General features: G+C 43.4%; 1 protein-coding gene across 6 annotated transcripts in view; it reads right to left on the bottom strand.

The window, feature by feature from the left end:
* Window positions 1–18,310, bottom strand: part of SEMA6D (semaphorin 6D) — a 121,407-nt gene that overhangs the window by 33,879 nt on the left and 69,218 nt on the right. The window lies entirely within an intron of this gene.

Here is an 18,310-nt window from a genome sequence, read left to right as displayed (position 1 = left end):
CAAATGGCCCACGCTCTGCCTGCAAAGTGGTACTTTCTTTCCGTTAAAAGGCATTCTCAAAGTGTCCACGTCGCGTGCCAGAATCATATTTTATAGTAACTGGAGAGTATTTGACCCCAATAGAAGGAGTCGGAGGAGGGTATTCTACGAGAGCGCTTCCGAGAGCGCCCAGGGGAGCTTAAAGAGTCACCCGAAGTGGAGAAACACAGACATCATCCAAAATTCAAGTTGGAGGGGGTGGGGTGGCAGACAACGTGAGTCTACGTTTCTGAAAACCGCCATGACGCAGCGGTGCAGAACTGCAGCTTGTGCTGCAAAGAGAAGCGGGTTAGTCGCTGAGAAAACATGTCTTGCGTGCGACCATCAAGGCGCGCTGCAATAGAAAATCAATGGGCGGGGGTGGGCATTGCAGTGGTTGTGTGTGTGTGTGTGTGGGGGGGGGTGGGGGGGGCTTGCACGGTACAAGGCACAGAAAGGAAAACGGTCACAGGTGATGAGCTCTTATCAAGTGCCACCCATCTCCTCAACAAAGTCGAAGCTTGATGCATTTTAGGAATATTTTTGCAACTGAGTGGTTGGTAAAAGGAATGGTGCAAATCGTGTTAATATAAATGGTCTGATGATGCCCACCTGCTAAATGAGACGACCTTTTGACTCTGGTCTCTATTATCAGTGGGGTTAGTGGATACACAAAGCTTTTCCACATCATCTTTTGAGTCAATAAAAAAAAGCAGATTTCACGGGACTGTGGAAATTCTTGCGCAAAGGTGGCTTTATCAACCTGTCATGATGCTTATTTGGGAGTGATTCAAGTTTTCCCACAATGCCCCTTGACTGCGGTTGGGGGAAAGTTGGAATAGAGGCCTTTATTATAAATCGGCCTGTCTCTATCAACAATTCCTTTTTAGGAGCCCTGGATTGAAAGGAAATTAGGACCAAGCCAACCCCCGCATAAACCATGACCACTCTGCCCATCCACATGACAAGCAAACAGCTGCTTCACTTGTACAATGGATGTCCTCAAGGCCCTGCGGGATATTAGAATTTTATACTAGTGTGATCCAACAAGACTCAAAAACTGGGAATCATGGTGGGAGATGATGGGACACATAAAACATAGAAAAGTAACAAAGAGAAGTAGATTAAGTTATTTATTTGCAATTTGACACGGCTCTTAAGTCACATTTTGCTTGGGGATCTGAGCAGCACAGACCAAAAGAACATGTGTTTTTGTGAATGAAAATAAAACCTAATTAAGAAACCCTCACGATCAGCAGTAATGTGCGCATAGCCTCCCGGGACACACTCATAACATGGTTCCATATGATCTTAAAGCTTGCTACAGGTACCCAGTAATTGCCTGGTGCTTGAGATCTTAATAATAAAAGAGGGGTGGGAGGCCAGGAGGACCAAGATAACACTTCTCGAAAACTAGTGTCAACAAACCGGTATCTGATCCCAAACATGACTTTAAATCAAGATCTATTTTGAAGAAGTTCCCAGTTCTAGGGTGTTGGGCCACGGTCCATTGGAAGCCGGATACCTGTTTGTGGACACTAGCGCCTGAGATACCAGTACAATGGAGGCAACAGCTCAACGTTCTGCCCATTTCATCTACTGGAAAGAAAGGAAGTGCCAAACTCTGAGAAACAGAAACTGACTGTCTGAACTTGCATGGTCATACACTTATCAATTTGCTTTAAAAAAGTCGAGGCTTTTTACAAATGTTTATCATAGGAATTTAATAAAAATGCTAAATGTGTAGTGAGTGATTAAGGACCATTAGCGGTTAAGGGGTTAAAGCTTCCCTGGTTTCAATGGAGTAAAATGTGCTAGGGAGGAATATCTTTAGCAAGTGACTGGTAAAAGGAGTATTCCTTTGACACTGCATACACAGGTGAATTTCGGCATCCATGAACAACTAACAGCAGAGAACACAAGGCAGCCAATGTATTGAAACAATCAAGGTCAAAGAATAATTGTAGACATAGTGTCACCCTAATTACCTAAAGCATGACTATGATAGGCAATGAGAACTTTACAAACAGAAACCAATATGCCAACTGTCATTTGCTATCGTCCCTAAAAAGACTATCACAGCTGTGGTCCTAACCTTCACGGTGGGTTTGAGGTCAAACATATTGAAGGGATTTTAATGAGCTGAAACGTGCCTCTCAGCACAGTGATGCAAATGGCAGGGAATTAGCTCCGGTGTGTTTGTGCTAACCAGCGGTGAGAATCATTTCTTCTGAACGTATCTTGCATATATTAGCGCTGGACCTCGAGGGGACGGATTACCTCCATCTCTTTACCGTCCATTTTCAGCCATTCGAAAACATTGGGAGAAAATTATGGGTCTAGCTGGCTAAACTGTGCCTTCTTTGCTGCCACATAGATTTACAAGTGGGTGTGGCTTTAGCATACATGAACAGGCTACTTAAAGGAAGCTATCCCTGCAGCAGCATTTGGTACAAGGAGTAAACCTTCATTATTTAGCACTTGCTACTGGAGCATGTCCCAAAGCACTGCAGGCGCATGGAGTGCTTTTTATGCAACACTCTGCATGCCATCTTTGTCCCGCCCCCCGCCCCCCCTTCCTTCCAGGACTCATGCTGCTCTTTCAGTTTCGACAACCTGCTTCTTGCTTCTCAATCTACCAGGTCGTTCGTCCAGAGGCATGCTCTCCCTAACATCTTCCCACTTTAACTCAAATCATTTGCATTATTCTCCTGTTATTCCATGTACACAGACATTGAGGGCATCCCGTGACAAAATTCAGTTCACCGTGTGAGCGGTTTCTGGTCTGGCTCGTCGTCGGTGGCCGCCACACACTCCAAACTCTCCATTGCCCTATTTTGTAACCTTCTTTTACATTGTTCAGAGGAAAGGTCCTTGACCGAGTCCAATAAGATAGAACTGAAATTAATAAATCTCGCAAATTTACACACGTTGCTCAGTTGCAATTTGAAAGGATCAGACACTGGTGCCCCTCCCACACTGCAGACGTAGATCTTGATGTGACACGTTCTAGCCCAATCACAAGGCTGGATGGGTTACACAGCTGCTTAAAACCTGCATTACAGCATAGAAATATAAAGGCACACTGTAGAACATTATTGATCCAGCGAATAGCCACAATTCCCTCAAACACAAGCTTGTTTTGGGCAGTTCTTTACCTCAGGAACACCGTGTAAAAGCCAGCAGTCCATATAGTTGATTACAAGCTCGAAGATAAGGTGAAGTGAATCGATAGTTACATAAAGGAACACCTGGTTTCACACAGCGATCCATATAATTCAAATAAGGGCCACACAGTCAATGAACACTTTATTTTGTTATCTCTCCAAGTGACAAAATTGCAAGGGGATGGGTGGGAGGGGGGAGGGCAGTGCAGGTGTGTACTGCACCGTTGCGCACCCCTGTCCCAGTAAACAGAAATAGCAGATAGGCCAGTAGGCTTCTCTGGTGTACGGTATACCCCTAACGCAAATACGAAAACGTTAGTTAAAGTAATCAAACCAGTGACATTAAATCTTAAAACAAATTAAACTGAAACAAGAGTGCTGTTGCAGATGGATCTGATGCTTAAGAAAATTCACACTGAAGATGGTTTAACTGCAGCAGACAAAAGGGTTGGAAAAAAATCAGACCAGAGAAATAACTGATCAAAAAAGAGAGGGGAAAAAAACAAAAGCCACTGGCAAAATAGGAGTTGTTAAATACATTAATCAACTATAAGTACAATCAAAGAGCGCATACTGCTCTTAACTGCAGCTGGCAAATAATCCACACTGTAAGCAAACTATCATGCGACATAAAAACGTTGCTAGGATAAATCTGTCCTCCACACTGTTTTGCAAAAAACCCTTTATGTAGATAACATAATGTTTCGTCTAGAATGGATCTCTTAGGGAAATGGAAAGGATTGTCTTCTATTTAGCTATTCCTTATAGAAAGAACTAAGTGCAGGCCAGAACAAGCCCCTGCTAGGTCCACCCTCACACACAGAATACATTTTGGTGTGGTCTTCTCAGAGGTCACATATATCTGTGAGCTCCAGACAATCATGCACATTTTCTGTAGCTCAATTAACATACTAAAGGGAATGTTGTACAGTACATACTTTATTAGTAAGACTGTGCGTCTGGACAACATAAACAGCAACACTGTGAGAGACTGACTCTCCACACAGCATCAGGATATGTTGGCCTTAGTCCTGGCTAGCTCACAGTGCACCCTCTGGACCTATAAACCTTACAAGGTACCGAAGGGTATGTGCAACCTCAGAACATGACTTGACCCCGAGGAAAGAGATCAGTCCCTTTCATTAGTAACTCATGCATGCCCAAAAGAAAAAGATAAGAAATACTCAAATTGGCATTTCAATTATTTATTGAAGCATCGTGGTTCTTGTGTAAAATCCATGCACAGCCATGATTAGTAGAAGGACACAGAACAAAAGAATCAGCATTACTAGAATCGTAAAAAAGATGAACAATTCACCCATTGTGCTACTACACTGATTAAAAGCATACATGTATAATCATGTCTATACTCCCACATAGCACTTCCTAACCTAGTGGGCTTAGGGGGAAACAACGTTTACATCGCGGTTTTTACACCGCGATGTAATCACAACGCGGTTGTTACAATGACCGCCATTGCTACAACTCAGTGCCATTACTACGCAAGTCGTTACAACAACTTGCACTAGATGGCGCTCTACACTAAGGAATAGTATGATTTACTATTCCAACACCTTCCCTAGTGTTGCACACACTGGAGTTGGAATAGTAAATCATACTAATCCTAAGTCCAGTGCACCATCTAGCGCAAGTCGTCGTAACAACACTGCGTTGCAATGGCACTGCGTTGGAACAATGTAGTTGTTATAACAACCGCGTTGTGATTGCATCACGGTGTAAAACATGTGATGTAAAGTGTCATATTGGGGTTTAGGGGGTGTAAATCTGCCAGAATACCCTAGGGTGATCTAACTCCCCAATTACCTGTGGTTATGTTCCATTTGGGAGCACGTCCTGGTGTAGAGCAGGGCATCATCCTTCCTAGGAAGGTACATAGGATTGAGCTGGGCTGGAATACCGACATGGGGCGACTTGATAGTGACAGCAAAAGGCTCCTCTGTCTAAACAAAGGATTGGTGGCCTTTATATAATAAACTTCCCCAGTGTTACCATACTAGAGTCACAGTCAGGCCCTCATTATCGATTCTACCCTTGCAGGGCTACTGCTGAGCAGACAAACACATACATCAACATTCTGCGAAGAAAACTTAAGCCTGGTACAGAATATTGAAGACCCTGAAAATGTGCTACAAAGAAGTGTAAATTGAAGGAAATCCATTAAAAAAAATATCCTATATGTGCACGCATGCAAATGTGTGTCAAGAGTCTACGTTTAGGAAAGATGTCACCTTTAAATGTGATCATGTAAAATGGTGGTGCTCCTTGCCTGAGGCCCGTGCAACCATATATCAGGGCATACTCTCATTTTTTTTTTAATTGGAGGTAGCAGCCAGATCTGGACTAAACAATGGTTCTACTAGGTTTGCTTTGATAGGTTTGTGAATGTTTGAAGGTTTCAGAGATTTCTTTTTTTAATAGGTATAGCTTAGAATACTGGGCTAGGATTGCCCAGGACAGCTTTAGTCAGGGTTAGACGGATCATTGGGCAAATTAAGGATTTCTAGGAAGCAAAGTTTCTTTACACGTTTCACTGTGCTTTAGCCCTTAAAAAGATGAGGCTGCAGCAGGCTAAGCATGCCCTTTTTATCCCTTTCTTTATAACACTATTAATCAGCCCCACGGCAAAACACAGTTTCCTTTCACTCAGTCTTAACTGACTTACTGACTTTTACCTGTGTTCCTCTGCGATATTAGTCTCATAGTTTCTTAAAGACCAATATATAACCCATGCCTCTAGTTCCTCTAGCAGCAGGCACAAATTCGGCATAGAGGGAAAGGACTGACGCGCGCAAATAGATCCCAAAAGTCTCAGCTCGGGCTTAAGATGCCCATACCGAGTGAGCCACTCCCAGAGCCTGCCTGTAGTACGCGTGCATTCATGAGATAAGGCACTTGCACTCAGAGGCCAAACAGACTGGAGCTCGACCTCAGAGTGTGCCCCTAGACCTGTACAGCTCACTTACATACCAAAGCTAGCCATTTGTGGCTTTTGAGGGGGTCACTGGGAGTGAATCAGTGACCACCACAGACAAAGTATCATCTCTCAGTCTTACCTTAGGTAGTAGATAGCTCACTGGGCTAACTACTCCTGTGTGAAGGCTGAATTATTGTGTCATTTCTGCATGCTTAGAAGCATCTCAGAGCTCTTCCAAGCAGTCCTCGGGCCTGCTGTTACTGCTATATATGACACCCTAACACTATGGCCCACTTCAACTAGTGGCAGGAGAAATGGGTCTGTGATACAAGAGGCGTATTTTACATGCGGAACAAAGGGCATCTTTAAGTCACCTGGGACATAGGGCACGCCTTGATCCCAGTGAGGTGAAGCTTTCCTACTTAAGAGCCCAATAAAAGGAGTATAAGAGAGCCGGACAACACCTATACCTATCTTTGCAGCATTACAGCAATACGCGATCATGTATGTATGGCTGCAAGCGTCATATAATAATATTACTGAGTACAGGTTCAATGTAAGCGTTGCCATGTGCACAGCTAGAATGTCGCACGGGAAGGTATGCGGTCATTCCTGCCTTTTGTTAATTCGTGATTTTCTAAGAGATGTGACGTCATCATTTGTGTGCAGAATGAGTGACAATCAGAATTCTTCACAACCCGCAGTATATTAGGCTGATACAATAACTTGTTTTTCACCAAATTCCATTTGTCCCTTCCCTGCAGATGAATAAAAAGCCATATTGCAAAAGGTCAAAGGGATCGTTTCTTGTACAATGTCAGTCTAATAACCTGATTATGCTTTCCCATTTCCCGAACAGCTCCAGTGTTTTCTATTAAGGTAACTGAACAGCGGTAATCATCAATTGTAATGAAATTTCCTGTCTCCAATAATAACACGTGCAAATGTGACCTGTCTTGGGCTGGATTTAAACTGATGATTGCAGTGGGTTTTGGCTCAAATATCACAGCCTCTTCAAATGCAACGTTTGACCACGTACAAGCGTCCTTGAACTGTCTGGAAAAGTAAAACAGGATTTTGCAAAGCCAATAGGTCTCCCCTTTGGGAACTCCTTTTGATCGAGCGGTACAGCATCCAAAATATTAGGTGCAGCATTGGCAAAAGGAGATTAAAACAAACAAAAAAATAGTTGTATTGACGCAGTCATGTGATTTTGTAGGCATGTGCATGGGTGGTGACGTGTGTGCATGCATCATTACGCATGTTCACTATTGCTTTCATTTGCTGATCCAAGATGGATCACTAAATGTTTAAGAAAGGTTGTGCAAATGTGCTTTTTCTTCAATATAAAGTAATTTTGAAAAGAAAGTCTGTGGGCAATGGGGGCAAAAGAAGATCAGGTGGGGAAAGCAGTAGGGTGTGCCAAAGGAAGGGAAAAACAGCACACGAGGGACAGCAACACAGAGGGTGGGTGGAAGCACAGGGGAGGCATGAAGTTTGAGGGGGGGGGGGGGAGGGGGGGGAGTACCCAAGAGAGAGCTTTCCACAGAAGGAAGGCAGCCGCATGGACCACAGGAAAAGTGAGTATCTGGTGGGGGAGAGGTACACGAGGGAGAGAGCTGGAAAATACATGCACTCCCATGGAGAGCTGAACCACTGAGAAAAAAGTAAGGACTGGCGTAGAAAGCCATTTTGAGGTCGGTCGCAAAGCCCGCATCACCATTCTTTTCCTTCTTTTTTTTTTTTTTTTTTTAAATCAATGAAACCCATTTTGAGATCGTTACATGTTGCAATTACTTCTCAGGCCTCCCACTTGCTATGGTGAGTCAGGTCGAGCTATTTTTAGAACCCACTGGTCCATTCTGGCAAGTGAACTTGAGCTGTAAAGGAACAGGTGTTCTGTTAATTCAGAATGGGAATGAGCAATAAAAATGCCTTTAACTCTTGTTTTTATCATGACACATTTGCTGTATGTTTAAGGACAGAGGTCAAATGTCAGTTTATCTTCAACTAATTGTTGCTGATCTTATCCTGGAAAATAGTGTTTACCTTCCTTTCTCTTACTACAGTTTTGTGAAACAAAAGTGTGTAGGATGTCAGTTTTCTAACACATTTAAATGGCTTGTACATTAATGGTAGAAATATTTCAAAATATATCAGGAAATACAAAACGTTTTTTTTTAGTAATTCAGAAGTGTAATCGAAATAAAGATGCAAATTGGAGCAAAACAAACCAGAACACTTTACTTGGTGATGTGCAAATGACAAATATTTGCAGAAACTTGATTTCCCAACATTAATATTTGTACACTATATAGTTTTATCAGTAAAACTGCATGTCAGTGGGACATTTGGTGGCCATTTCAATGGGAAATGTGCGGAGTGCAAATTACAGTGTGCAACCACTACATGCTTTAGTTTTATATTTCTTAAAAGTGATCGTTTTTAAACATGATTTGAGAAATATTCCTGTTCCCACTCTGATGATAATGTTGTTAATGAACTAAGAGGCAAGTTAGGGGTCATGTGTATCCTATACGTGGCTAGATTTGTATTATGGATGGAGCAAAAGTTTAGTCTATTAAATTAAACTAGAGTTTTCTGTACAACCGACATGCTGAATTTACATATTTGAAGGCGCTCTCATGTGTGATAATGAAGAAAGTGGCAGCTCAGTGAATATAAATATTTGCCCAGGATCACATAATTTGAAACCAGTATATGGGTCAGAGCATTACAGTTAGGTCAAGTAGATTAAATCCCTCGACCTGCAGGTCTGGTAACATAATTATGTTTTTTAGAGGCCAGCTTCTCAAAGTAATGACAGAAAACATAAGATATTTTTATGAAGTTTATTTGATGAACTCCCCAAAGCTGCCTCTTTCATTCAGGCCTCCCTTCCAACTGCCCTGGTACTAATGAAAACATTTCAATTGCATTTTAAGTATATTAGCAAGGAACCTAACTTGCTGAACATTCCTTACAACATTACAGAATCACAAAATTGGGTTTTGAAATGCATTGAAAATTGCTATTTGGCAGGAGCATGCTTAGAGCATCTCTTCCAAAAAGTCATTTGTTATGGTATGTATAGATGTCTTGTGACCATAATCTGGTTGCAAATCATTTAAAAATTACGGATTTCCGAGGGATGGTAAACCATTTGCAGAAGAGAAGGTATCCCATTGGCACTGCATCACCTTTGTGAATGTAAAAATAGTAGGCAGTGGTCCAGCGGATCACTGCCCACTCTCAAACAAACTTTGAAAAAATACTTTTAAACTTAAAAAAAAAAGTTTGCTTTTAAAATGAAGCCTATTTTCCTTTAATGAAAATGGGCTTCATTAAAAAATGTTTTTACTTTATTAAAATGCGATCACATTGGCCACCATCCCTGTGATGGCATCCAATCGTAGTGAGTCTGGCCACTATCCCTGTGATGGCATCCAATCATAATTCATCGTAATTTGCACCCTACCTCATGATTATTGATTAGGTAGGCCAGATTAAGACCCACTATGATTTGGAATGTTGTGAATTAACTTATTAGCACATAGGTAAGTTCGCAAAATTCTTTTCTTTTCATAAAAAAGGCACACAATTGGTTACCAATTTTTATGAATGGAAATTTCGTACATCAAGCCTGAAGTTCCCTAAAAGAGAGAAGTGGAAGGTCAGAAGCCAGCTAATCATAAAGAAGGTAAAGAACCGATGCTCCGGGAGAGGGACAAACATAAGATGGACAAGCAAATCCACTGCATAAGAAGTGAGCAAATGAAAGTAACAATAAGCCAACCAGTGGAAAGCAATGGGCGAGCTGCTATCCCACTGTACATTTTTGGTAAGTACACAAAAGGTCTTTTGCAATCAGAGTGCTTGCACTGTGTGGGAGGATTGACCGAAAAAGAGATGCAGTTGAAGCTTCTCATGTCTGGGACTCTTTTCAGAGAACAAAAGATAAAAGGCAGTCTAGACACGACATACCAGTGACAGCACCCATGTGCCAAAGATCGCTATGTGGCTCAACTCTGCAAGACCACATACAATGTAATGTGGGTATGTTCACCGGGTTGCCTCAGCGCCACAACAATGCAAGGGCCACATACTAACATTACTGGTTGGCATATGTCAACATACGTGAAGTAAGGGATATGTAAATAAGAATCTCTCCTGAGCACCCAATATAATGGCTGGATCTGTCACGGTTAGGTAGGATACTGGAGGAGACCAAGCATGCAGCCCAAGTGCTTTCAGGGCACTGAAGTTAATTTGTATTGTTTTACCCAAGAACCCATGTGCTGTAAGCGACCCCCCAAGCCATTTGAAATGCCTAATACAGTGGTCAGGCAAGTTGCTTGCAATGTTTAATTGTGTGCACCAGATGTGAACGAGCATCAACCACAGAGATGCGCCAACAAAAAAGTTACTGATTGAACACTTACATTGTGAGCAGAGGAACCAGAAGATCTGAATCCCTATCCGAATAGAAAAGTGAAGCAATCCAAATGATTTTATTGGGCCGAATAAAGTACACTATATGGGCAGAATTCCTCATCTAGTATTACATTATGGCAAATATGTTTCGAAATATAGAGAACTGAGCCAGACACACTTCCGTTTCAGCAATCTCTTTGGTCAAAAGGATGTTGTTTTATCCCCCAATCTTACAACTATGGAATCAATTCAAGAGATGACACTGAAATCATCTTCGAGATAAACCCTCTGAAATTGCTTTGACGTCTGAAAAGAATGTTGAACCTCATGCTTCTTGGACCTTCTTTTGTCCATAGGAAATATGCAATTATTTTCTTGCCCATAACCTGTTCTAAAGAAATCATGGGTGTTTCCACAGGAGTTAGTAACATTTTGGAAACCAATCGGAGGTCTCTAAGCCACTATTAGAAAATATACTAGGTCTCGCAAGACCTAGAAATGCGTATTACCATTGACATTAGCAGAGTGAAAACCTGCAGTCATTTCTGGAAGACGAGTGGAAAGCAAATGTAGTCACCAGAATGTGCATCGCCCAGGCCTACGACAACGGCATCTAAGAGAACTGCACTAGCGCTTAGCGGGCACAAACTTCATTTTGTGCGCATATGCAGCAATCCGAGTCCAACCTTTTTTAAGCATGACTATCTTTCTGCAGAGAGGCCCCCGAGCCTTGCAAGAGAGTGCCAACCACATAACTGCCCCTGGCATGCAAAAATCTGCTTACCACTGAGCTATGCACACCAAAACGATATGAAACCCAGTGGAGCCACCGGAAAGACTCATTGCGCGCTTTTTAAATCCCATTTACTTGATAATTGTTTTTCTCATTTCTGAACTTTGGGATTCCAATATACTGTTAAGTATCGGACTCTGATTTTATTAGTCAGACTGCGTCTAATAATCTTTGTCAACAACCAACTAAAAGTCGTAAGAATGTTGTTTTGGAAGCCTGATTTTCTTTGAAACATTTTGTTCGCTAAACTTTCATGCGGCACAGATGTGCCTGGACGGAAAAAACATGATAGGCAGCTTCATTGGATGAAAGTACACCTTTTCTATTTTAATCTGCTGAATATACTGGTAGTTATGGGGTGTAATTTCATAATTATCGTATGTGCATGCACAATTACACATGATAATAGCATAATTATGCCACCTATTTCGATTGAAAAGAAATCCATTTGAATTCAAACTCAGTTCATGGTATTGTTCTCGAGGTGTATTTTTAATTGTGATTTCCATAGTTAGACAAAATTAGAGATGATGAAATGAGGCATTCCCCTGGCAGGACTTCGACGAGCCCAGTGTGATCACCTTTTTATAGAATAATATTAGACTTTGCGTGGGTTTGGTTCCTGGTCCTAATGAAGGAACCAATGCTCCACACGCAGACTGACATAAATGAACCCACCTTCTTCGTTTAATCCTAAATACTCAGGATAAAGCTCCTGTGATAGCGAAAAGGTTCATATCCCTAAGAAAGAATTTTAACAAAGCTGAGACCGGATCAACTTAATGCTCCTTGACATGTTTTGCTGTTTGTACCCAAAATTGTTTGGTAAACGAAGTAACAGTCCAGTAAGGGCCAGAGTTTCTTGCTTGGCAACGTCATGTTGGCATTTGCAAAAAGTTTGCTAATTGCTGAAGGCAGAAAACAAGGTATCTAGAAGAAATGTTCGGCTGTTGGCATGCCACGGGGACATAACAGCCAGATGAAGTAAAAAGAAGATTTAAAATAAATTAGCAAGATTGTAGGCCCAAGCCAGCATGCCACACACAGGAAAACCTCGCTGTAGGTTTAAATCACTTACTTGTTCTTATTTGATGTCCTCTGACTAGCTTCCCATGCAAAACATGCTTTTCAAATATTTGGTGGAATATGAAGCAGCGATAGTGGAAACAGGAGATTCCTGCGAGGCAGGGAAAGAGCCCTCAGGGTATGGTGTCGCGAGATGAGCACTAACCTGTCATCCAATATGATATTTATTACCTACTCGCACATCCTTCCCAGGTTAAACCCACTCCACACCTTAGTTCTCACTTTTCCTTCCAGTCTTCCAAGAGAAATAACTTCTGTACCCACAACACTATCCCCACGATTTCTTTACCTTTGGCTACATCGTTATTCCTTACATGCCTTGCGTGATGTTTACATGACTAGAGATATTCCCAAGACTCCCAAGTCGTAGTTTGGACAGGTTGCAGAAAATGGGTCAGTGAAGCTTGTGTTTCATCAACATGCTGTGCTCCCTAGGGCTGCTGGCAAGGAGGGAGAGATGTCCACCACACACAGCAGATCAGCATCACGCTGCACGCGATGGAGTTCACTCACCGGCACATGGCGGCAGGGTCTGGTGAGACACGGGCCTTGTGGATACATTATAAGGGAAGTGAGGTAGCATCTCAGAAATATTGATATTTACTGGCTGTTAAATCTCCTACGTTTCACGACAGCCAGTTTTATTTACCACCTGTAGGAAGAAAAAATCACAGAATCCCACCCTGGAGAAGTGTGGCTCAATGGTTAGAGCGGCAGACCCTGATGCAGAGGTCTGGCCCGGACCAGGTTTCAATTCCCGCCTCGGCGGGTCTTGGGCTCAATTTCCCCGGACCGATAATTCTCGCCTCAGTGTATTCTAATCATGGGTCCCACTCTGCAACTCTGGGCAATAGCTTGCTTAATCTCCACAACGGCCCCAAAAGCGCTAGGATGCCTGGCTTCACCTTGGTGGTGCCCAGGAGTGGGCACTTCACAGGGAAAGGCCAGGAAGGGTTCCACAGCGGTATGTGCACAGCGCCTGAGAGACCCTTTCAGGGGTGTGCGGAGCGCTATATAAATGCACTACATTTACATTTACCCTCCGCTGGGAATTCTTCCACAACACAACTCTCGCTCATCAACACCCGCTTTACACTTTAGCTTATCAAAGCCCACAGCACACAGCCGAGTTGGCCAACAGTTGACTATCGGCATGGCACTTTCCTGTCTCCGCTTCTAAACCTCTACCAGTATTTCTTCTCAGTTACAAGCATAAGAGATGTTTTTTGCACGTTTTAAAGGACTTGCCATTTTGCTTGTCGTATAAGGTGTCAACTCTTTTCTCCTTTAGGAGTAGGAGGTAAGGTTTTCCCACTGCAACTAGGACAAATATTGCCAACGACAGCAGGATACGGGACTGAACTTCCCGAACCTTACAGCAGGTCCACGGTCTGCTAATCAAACCATTAGCAAGTTCCAAATGTCTGGTTCAGTGCATCCTCCCTCTCTTCATTTCTGAAACAAAACTCTTGGAGAAGAAGTTCGAGCATCCATCTACTCACGAACATGGCTCAGGGGGGGGGGGGGGGGGGGGCTGCTCAAGCAGCCTAAATCAGGTGATCAGAAGGTTTCTTCTAATTTCACAAAGAACCTTCTTCGGTTTTACACTTGTTTTATTCATAATGACTCACACTGGGCTGCAGGCTCGGGGGAGAAGCAGGAGATATAGCAAGGTTTGTTTAGTGTTGCAGACATCTGTGGTGCATTGAAAGGAAGGACTCGGATGTACCTGCCTGCTTGCGTAACTCACTCGTTTATAACTCTGGCCTGGGAGTATCTCCAGTGCCCCCTGCTACCCAGACTAGTGGCGGGCACAGTTGCGGCTTCCAGCCAGTGTTGTCAGTCAGTATGAGGTTTCTGCTTCTTGGCCAAGGCAGCCAGGGGCATGGTGTGAGGCAGACACTATAGCCAGGCACTGCTTATTGGCGGCCCTAAGGTTACAGTCAGGAAGGAACCCGGCTCTCATATAGAGAAGAGCAGACGCGCTCTTTCAGGGATATTCAGGATATGTGACACCTGGGGGGTCATGCCAAAAATCTCCCACCCTTGTACCCTTTTCTTTCCACTTAAGCCTGATCTGCTCCAGTTGATGCCAAAGCCTGAGAGGCAAAGGGTAACTCCAGTGGCTCTTGTCACACATTACCAAGTGCCGCTTTTGAGTCAAGCTCTGTGATTCTAGTCGAATCATGCTGCTCTCGCGGAGGTGAATTCTCTTAAGCCTAGTCTCTGGCCCGATTTGAGGCTTGCCACCATTATTGAAGCCCACTGGGTTTGCACTTCCTCCACTGCCATCGTGGTTCACACAATGACTGCAGCCACAGTGGGGTGGCCATCGCAGTACGGCGCTGGGGCACATCATTTTCCTTATATGGCGGTGTCCCTGCATAGCTCACTCATTCATGGTGCTGGAGAGGAACTGTGTCCACGAGGCAGCATGCTTGAGAAAGGAGGCCATACACACTTGACAAGGATGTTTTGCACTGCCACCTTGTTAGTGTAAATGGTGTAACTATTTTACTGCAATGCCCCATTTCCCCTCACCCCAGATCATATAGCACCCCGAAACAGAGATGTCGCTGACTCTACTTTGGAGCTCTGCAAAGGTAAATTGAGTGTGAGGTCAGCAGCAGTTGGGGGGCTTCCCTGTGCTGGGAAACACCTGGTCTGCACACAAGTTATTTGCCTACGAGCTCCAGCTACCCAGAAAGCGTGAGATGCTGCTATTTCTTCCTGTCTCATTCCTCTTGCCCCTTTTTTTCTACCTCTAGCTTTTCTCCTTGCATTCCTTTTTTGGTTTCGCCGGCACGGTGCGAGCGAAATCTTTAGTAATTTAAAAAAAAATCTTAAAAGCGACTTAGAACCTGCCCATTACTCACCTTTACTTACCATTGGTTGACTCCCACATCACTCGTTTCCTTTCTTTCTGTTGGTCTACACCTCTTCTGGCATCTTGCTTCTTGCTCAGCTTCAACTCTTTATCCTTGCTGTGAAGCTTGGACCAAGTACTTATTCCTGTGGACAGTGTCCTTTCACTTGCTGCGCATTTTTAAGGGTACTTATTTTCTGTACTTTCTAGGATAGCATCCATAAGAGTGCATCATTTTGCAGGCCATCTCGATCGTCCATATTCCGTTTGTTGTTTGCCTGTCCCCCCCCCCCCCCCATCACCTCACTCTCGTCGCTGCATGCACTTTCCCCATTCTGTGCTTGCCCAGCCCTCCCACCACCTCACTCCTGTTGCTGTTTGCCCCTTCTCCGTTTGTTAATTGCCTGTCCCCCCCCCCATCACCTCACTCTCGTCGCTGCATGCACTTTCCCCATTCTGTGCTTGCCCAGCCCTCCCACCACCTCACTCCTGTTGCTGTTTGCCCCTTCTCCGTTTGTTAATTGCCTGTCCCTCCCACCACTTCTCTCCTGCCGCTGCATGCCCATTACCCACCAGTCGCTAGTTGCCTCCCTCCTACTTCCATCATTGCTTGATCTGGAGCCCGGCCCCCCCACCTCCATTCTTGCTTGGCCCATGAACCCATAGCTTTCTTTACTGCCTTTGAAGGAAAGCCTCTAGCATTGCTACATAACTGAACACGGCTTAGTATGCCACACAATTGATGAGCACATCATAATGTTCCTAGTAGATGAATGCATGGTATACTCACAATGGAACAGTTGTTCAAAATATTTTTGGAATATTTGGGGGGGGGGGGGGGAGGGGGAGAAGATGGTCCGTTCAGTTACCCTACTCAGTCTTAAGAGGCCACAGGAGCAGCAGCTAGCAAAAAATACACTCGGCGCAATCTTTTTTTCGGCAAGTTTATTTCACATAGCACAAACTTGACCCGAAGAACTTGGAGCACTTTACATGAGCACCAGTTACATTACACAAGGACGCATTCATTTTTGGCGGGCATGGGTAGATCAAGTGATTTGCCCAAAATCATAGGGTGTTGAGCTGACGCCGAGACTCAAAGTAAGGAGTTGGGCCATTACGCCACGTTCTCTCTTTGTTTACAAGTTTTCGGGAAGGTGGCCTTCAGGTGCAGTCAGGAACAAAACGCATGTTCTTGGAGTTTAGAAGTGAAACAAAAAAAAGCATTGGAAAAGGCAATAGGTTTCGCCTATGCTAAATCTATTGGCTTCATCAATGTTTTTTCCCAAACTGTACAACAGTTGAGCTGCTGTGCAACATGGCTTGAACTCAAAAATAAAATGTGCTATGACGCAATAATGTACTTTAAACCATGTTGCACAGCAACTCAACTGCTGTGCAACATGTAAAAAAACATAGACTGGGCAAAACCTACTGGCTTTGCCATATTTGTTTCCATCTCAATACCTATCTTCTCTTCATCTTCCCACTTCACTTATTCTTCCCCCTTTTTGCTACCTTCATCTCCTTTGCAACGTACCTTTTTCACATCTCGTAAAACTTACTTAGCAGGGTAGAAGCAATAACAAAACACTAAGCTTAGCACTATGCCTCCCTTCTCGTGCAGTGTCTGCCCGGATTACTGCTCTCTGCCCTGATAGCAGAATGCCACCATAGCTCCAGCCAGGGCTGACCTGTGTATTCTCCAGCTGGGCAAAACGGAGCCCCCAGAAGTTCAAAGTTACCACCATATGGACAACTATCCCCACCCACAGAATCTCAACTAGTTCTTCACCAAGGCCATGGCCTACTCGTAGTCTACAGACAAGGAAAGCCTGAATAATTGAGGGGGTCTTGAGTGATCTCTCCGTTACAAAAGAAACACAAAAATCATTTAAGGATGAAAACTCTCACCCACCTGAGGGTGGCATCTTCATCATGGGGTCTCACCTCACACCACCTGTTTAAGATTGTGGGGTGTGCTGCAAAACCCCCAAATGTAGGGTGGAGCTCCTAAAAAAGATATTCACTGGGAAATGACTATCGCTTCATGGAGTTAAAGAAATCTTAATTCGCGGCACCAAGGGATAGAAATAAAACTAAGAGGTGGGTGATTCAACCCAAAAGCTGATCAACATGTTTCTGCCTACTCTGCATCCTTAAAGACGGCGGAGGAGCATTTGTCTAGAGAAATATTAGAATTGCCAAACTGAATACAGTAAATGTAAAGAAAATAGGCACAGCCAGTATTTCCTGAAACTGGAAGATGTTCACTAGTGTCCAAACCAAGGACGAGCGTGTTGTTTTGCCTCAACTCGAACTTTCCAGTCAAGGGAAAAGGAACAGGGCTATCTATGGCTTAACAACCTGTTGTCTCCATTTGGTTTCTGCTGGGTTGGGGAGGCTGAGGCCTGCAGGTCAGCAGTGGGTCACCGGTGCACACTGCTGCAACGTTAGTCATGATTTGTTTAGATTTGTTATGAATGGCCACTTTCATGTGAAGTTATGTGTATGGAGGGTGACTTCAGCTATATTTAGTTCTGTTTGGCATTTTATTTTTAGTGTTATTTACGTTTACCTAGTTTTCATTTTTTTTCCATTTGTATTTATAACATTATTGAACCGTTAGCTTAGCTTTCAAGTGTATCCTATGTTAACCTGTCCGAAGGTACGAGGTATAGTTCTTATGCCATTTCTGTTTATTCCTAATAATATATTTGAGTTGTGTGCAGTTATGTTTTTTGTGTGGTGTGTTTGGTGATTCAGATGCATCATGCTATGCTACGTTTCAGTTCTATTATACTGTTCCATTGTATATTTATGTTGCCGATAGGTTATGCTTGCCTATGCTGTGTCTTGTTTGGGCTAAGTTTGAGTCATGTAGTTGGTGATGTTCTTTTGTCTAATGTGGCACATGGCTGAAGCACTGCTACTTACAATAGGATGTGGTCGGTTTTGTTTTATGTGGTAAAACAAAATCCCACATGTATGCAGTACCTAATATTATTATA

The sequence above is a fragment of the Triturus cristatus genome, chromosome 3_1 (assembly GCF_964204655.1).
Source record: "Triturus cristatus chromosome 3_1, aTriCri1.1, whole genome shotgun sequence".
Taxonomy (NCBI): Eukaryota; Metazoa; Chordata; class Amphibia; order Caudata; family Salamandridae; genus Triturus; species Triturus cristatus.
This window is presented reverse-complemented; position numbering and strand designations above follow the sequence as displayed.